We start from the raw sequence: 6000 nt of genomic DNA on the forward strand, positions 1-6000 counted from the left end.
CTAACACTACACTATCAATAAATTAACTAAATAAACTACAATTATCTAAACTAAAATACAATTAAATAAACTAAATTATATTAAAAAAACAAACACTAAATTACAAAAATTTTAAGCTAATTACACCTAATCTAAGACCCCTAATAAAATAAAAAAGCCCCCCAAAATAATAAAATTTCAATACCCTAAACTAAATTACAAAAGTAATCAGCTCTATTACCAGCCCTTAAAAGGGCCTTTTGCGGTGCATTGCCCCAAAGTAATCAGCTCTTTTAACTGTAAAAAAAAGAACAACCCCCCCCCCACATTACAACCCACCACCCACACACCCCTACTCTAAAACCCACCCGATCCCCCCTTAAAAAAACCTAAGTCTAACCCACAAGTGGTCCTTACCTGTCCTGAAGACCAGTGGAGAAGGTCCTGTTCCAGGCGGAGAAGTCTTCTTCCAAGCGGCGACCTCTTCTTCTTCCAGGAACCAGCCGGCGCGGAACGGAGGAGTTGAAGAACTATGACCACGGAGCTGAAGACCGTCCACTCTGGAACTGAAGACCGGCCACGCTGGAAATGAAGATCAGTGACGCTGGAACTGAAGACCACTGAGCCATGGAGCGTGGAGGATCCTCTTCGTACGATCTCCGCCGTACACTGAATAGGAATTCAAGATATGCGATTAAAAATGGTGTCCCTTGAATTCCTATTGGCTGATTTGAGCCTTCAAATTCAAATCAGCCAATCGGATGAGAGCTACTGTAATTCTATTGGCTGATTTGAATAGCCAATAGAATAAGAGCTACTGTAATTCTATTGGCTATTCAAATCAGCCAATAGAATTACAGTAGCTCTTATTCTATTGGCTATTCAAATCAGCCAATAGAATTACAGTAGCTCTCATCCGATTGGCTGATTTGAATTTGAAGGCTCAAAACAGCCAATAGGAATTCAAGGGACGCCATTTTTAATAGCGTACCTTGATTTCCTATTCAGTGTACGGCGGAGATCGTATGAAGAGGATCCTCCACACTCCATGGCTCAACGGTCTTCAGTTCCAGCGTCGCCGATCTTCAGTTCCAGCATGGCCGGTCTTCGGTTCCAGAGTGGACAGTCTTCAGCTCCGCGGTCATCGGTCTTCAACTCCTCCGCTCCGCGCCGGCTGGTTCCTGGAAGAAGAAGAGGTCGCCGCTTGGAAGAAGACTTCTCCACCTGGAACAGGACCTTCTCCGCAGGTCTTCAGGACAGGTAAGGACCACTTGGGGGTTAGACTTAGGTTTTTTTAAGGAGGGATCGGGTGGGTTTTAGAGTAGGGGTGTGTGGGTTGTGGGTTGTAATGTGTGTGGGGGGTTGTTCTTTTCTTTACAGGTAAAAGAGCTGATTACTTTGGGGCAATGCCCCGCAAAAGACCCTTTTAAGGGCTGGTAATAGAGCTGATTAATTTTTGTAATTTAGTTTAGGGTAGGGAAATTTTATTATTTTGGGGGGCTTTTTAATTTTATTAGGGGGCTTAGATTAGGTGTAATTAGCTTAAAATTCATGTAATTTTTTTTAATTTTTTGTAATTTAGTGTTTGTTTTTTTTGTAATATATTTTAGCTTATTTAATTGTATTTTAGTTTAGATAATTGTAGTTTATTTAGTTAATTTATTTATAGTGTAGTGTTAGGTGTAATGGTAACTTAGGTTAGGATTTATTTTACAGGTAATTTTGTAATTATTTTAGCTAGGTAGCTATTAAATAGTTATTAACTATTTAATAGCTATTGTACCAAGTTAAAATAAATACAAAGTTACCTGTAAAATAAATATAAACCCTAAAATAGCTACAACGTAATTATTAATTATATTGTAGCTATCTTAGGGTTTATTTTATAGGTAAGTATTTAGTTTTAAATAGGAATAATTTAGTTAATAATATTAATATTATTTAGATTTATTTAAATAATAATTAAGTTAAGGGGTGTTAGGGTTAGACTTTGGTTTAGTGCTTAATAAATTTAATATAGGTGTCGGCGGTGTAGGGGGATTAGATTAGGGGTTAATACATATAATATAGGTGGCGGCGGTATAGGGGGATTAGATTAGTGGTTAATAAATTTAATATTGGTGGCGGCGGTGTAGGGGGATTAGATAAGGGGTTAATAAATTTGATATAGGTGGCGGCGGTGTAGGGGGATTAGATTAGGGGTTAATACATTTAATATAGGTGGCGGCGGTGTAGGGGGATTAGATTAGGGGTTAATACATTTAATATAGGTGGTGGCGGTGTAGGGGGATCATATTATGGGTTAATATATTTAAAATAGGTGGCAGCGGTGTAGGGGGATCATATTAGGGGTTAATATATTTAAAATAGGTGGCGGCGATGTAGGGGGATCATATTAGGGGGTAATATATTTAAAATAGGTGGCGGCGGTGTAGGGGGATCATATTAGGGGGTAATATATTTAAAATAGGTGGCGGCAGTGTAGGGGGGTCAGATTAGGGGGTAATATATTTAATATAGGTGGCGGCAGGGTGGGGGGCTCAGATTAGGGGGTAATACATATAATATAGGTAGCGGCAGGGTCCGGGAGCGGCGGTTTAGGGGTTAATACATTTATTGTTAGGAGTGAGATGGGGGATTGCGGATAGAGGGGTATACCTGTCGGGCTATGTTTGGGAGGCGTGTTAGACAGTTATGGGATATTTTATACTTTAGTCAGTTTTTTTAGGTGGCGGCAGTTTCTAAAGTGCTGTAAGTCACTGGCGAATCCAGAAATTTGTACTTACGCTTATTTCTGGACATCGCTAGTTTGTCTGACTTACAGCACTTTAGCAACTGTCGGCGCCGTATATGTGATAGCTCGATGTGCAAGGTGAATCTACGGGCGGCGCAGGTTTCCACGCTTGTGCCGAAACCTGCGCCGTATATCGGATCGCTCCCAAAATACTTTATATACTGTGTGAAAAATTTAGGACAGCATACATAGAATCTGTGCCAGATAAGTTGTTTGTATTTGTGTTTCATTTAATAAAGGTTAAATGTGTTATTGCAGTTAATGAATTTAATGCATTAGATAAGCTTGGTTTTGTCAGTTTCCAAAAATGTGGCATTTTATGTTTCTATACATGAATTAAACAGAATTACAATAATGTTATGCCATGGGGGCCTATCTATCAAGCTCCGAAAGGAGCTTGACAGCCCGTGTTTCTGGCGAGTCTTCAGACTCGCCAGAAACAGCAGTTATGAAGCAGCAGTCACAAAGACAGCTGCTCCATAACCTGTGCACCTGCTCTGAGCAGGTGGACAGACATTGCGGGAAATCAACCAGATCGAGTACGATCGGGTTGATTGACACCCCCCTGCTGGTGGCCCATTGGCCGCGAGTCTGCAGGGGGCGGCGTTGCACCAGCAGCTCTTGTGAGCTGCTGGTGCAATGCTGAATACGGAGAGCGTATTGCTCTCCGTATTCAGCGAGGTCTGGCGGACCTGATCCTCACTGTCGGATCAGGTCCGCCAGACCTTGTTAAATAGAGGCTATGGGGTCTAATAAATGATAATAAATGATTTACTTATATGGCAAACAAAATATTTGTCTACATGTAGATTTTGACTTCAAGTGCTGGATTTTGTAATTGTGCAGTCATCTCTGCCACAGCCTGATCTCCACCAATATCATTGCAATATACTTTATGGGTGATATTACAAACATAAACTCATCAAGTGCCTCACTGATCGCATGAAAAAGCAACACACATTACATCACTATAACAGAGATTTACACACATTCAGTAAATCAAAAACATAGGATGAATCTATAAAACTTCTATTATCACCAACCCCTCAGACCACACAGAGAGGGCACCAAGCAGTGGCAGACCCTACACACAGACTTTTATTGTATACTGTATGGGGGACAGCCAGAGCACACTCAGTAAAGCCCACAGGGAGTGCAACATAGAAGCAAATCGGCTTCACCTACAACTGCATGGGGGTTTTAATTGGCGGTAGTACAACGTGGTTGAGGGTCTGCGATTTTAAAATTTTAAATGCAGGGCTTTTTTTTGGAGGCACCTGAAAATATCATGATCTACATTAAATAATCTTAGTAGGCTCAGTGTGGCTTTCCCTCCTCTCTACCGGACCTTTTCTTTGTGCTGTCAGAAGAACGGATGCACAAGCTTTACCTTCAGGAGGTCCGGTAGAAAGGAGGGGAGACCACACTGAGCATACAGAGCCTATCATACTAGTAAGCAGCTAAGGTGAACCTCCAAGCTGTATACCAAGTAATACTTACCTATATGTTGCCCACACTTCTTCTCAGTGACTACTCTTACAAGCTGCTAGACTTTAATAGTGAGTGAATGTTAATTCAACATACACTCACTATCTTTCACTTACCCCAGTTTAAATTCTACTCGCCAATGGCGAGCTGGCGAGTGAAAATCTTGAGCCCTGTATATATATATATATATATATATATATATATATAGGGCCGTCCACTAATATTGGCACCCTTGGTAAATATGAGCAAAGAAGGCAGTGAAAAACTGTCTTTATTGTTTAACCTTTTGATCTTTTGTTCAAAAAATACACTAAAATGCTCTGCTCTCATGGGTATCAATCAATTGCAAACACAACACAGGTTTATCTAAAAAATCTTTGTTAAATATATGTATGGCACAATTATTGGCACCCCTATGATTTCATATGAGAAAAATATATTTGAAGTATATTCCCATTGATATTTTTCATTTTTTAGTACACCTGGGTGACTAGGAACAGAAAATTGTTCAATCATGACTTCCTGTTTAACAGGGGTATAAATATGATGTAACACATTGACCAAATTCCATTCATTCATCACAATAGGTATGACCAAGGAATATAGCTGTGATGTGCGGCAAAAGGTTGTTGAGCTTTACAAAATGGGAAGTGGCTATAAGAAAATAGCAAAAGCATTTAAAATGCCCATTTCCACCATCAGGGCAATAAGGAAGAAGTTACAGTCAACTGAAAATATTATGAATTAACCTGAAAGAGGACGCATGTCTCTAGTCCTACAATCCTTGATACTCGCAGAAGTTACAGATTACCTTAAGCAAGAAAATTGGACTGACGCGCTACTGAATCGATGACAGTTATAGAGATGGAGGGGCATGGCAATCTAAATATAGCAGGAGACCAGAATATATGCCAGGAACCACACACTTCTTAATCTGGCATACCCTCATGTGCAGCACAAAAATTCCTCAAAGCTTGGAAACTATGTATTCCTACTAGGGTCTTGCAGTTCCCAGTCGACAGCTTCCAGACAGTCACTCAACGGTCTGACATAAAAAAATGCTGGTCACCCCAGATCATGTGGTGGGAGCTTTCCCACCGACTCTACCGTTCAGCTGAAGAGTGAGAGGCTGAAGGCTATGCTGAGTCATACCCACTGGCAATTTCAGAACGGGTCCCAGAGTTTGATATGGATTGCTGGTTTCTGAACGCAGAGAGAGAATGGATGTCCGTTGATTTCTCTTCTAGATGGCAAGATAAGAGAGGAATAGGCTAAACTTTCTTTATGTTCTAGGACTGACGTCTCCGGTCTATCACTCTAAAGCATTTTATGGAAGTTTTCACCTACAAAACTCTTAGACTTTATGAGGGTCATAAACCTAAGTTTTTGTTTAATATGTATATTTATAGTTCCTATGGTTTAGTCGTGAGACCTATTATACCTCATACACCTTATAGATTTGACTTCTTTTCTTATAGTCCAGACCGATACAATATACAATTTTAGCCTAGTCTTTTGTCTGGAGAAAACTTAAATCATGATTCAGATAGAGCATGGAATTTTAAACAACTTTCTAATTTACTCCTATTATCAATTTTTCTTCGTTCTCTTGATTTCTTTATTTGAAAAAGAAGGCATCTAAGCTATTTTTTTGGTTCAGACCATGGAAAGCACTTGTTTATTGGTAGGTGAGTTTACCCACCAATCAGCAAGAACAACACAGTATGTTCACCAAAAAT

Source organism: Bombina bombina, chromosome 3 (genome assembly GCF_027579735.1).
Source record: "Bombina bombina isolate aBomBom1 chromosome 3, aBomBom1.pri, whole genome shotgun sequence".
NCBI classification, from domain to species: Eukaryota; Metazoa; Chordata; class Amphibia; order Anura; family Bombinatoridae; genus Bombina; species Bombina bombina.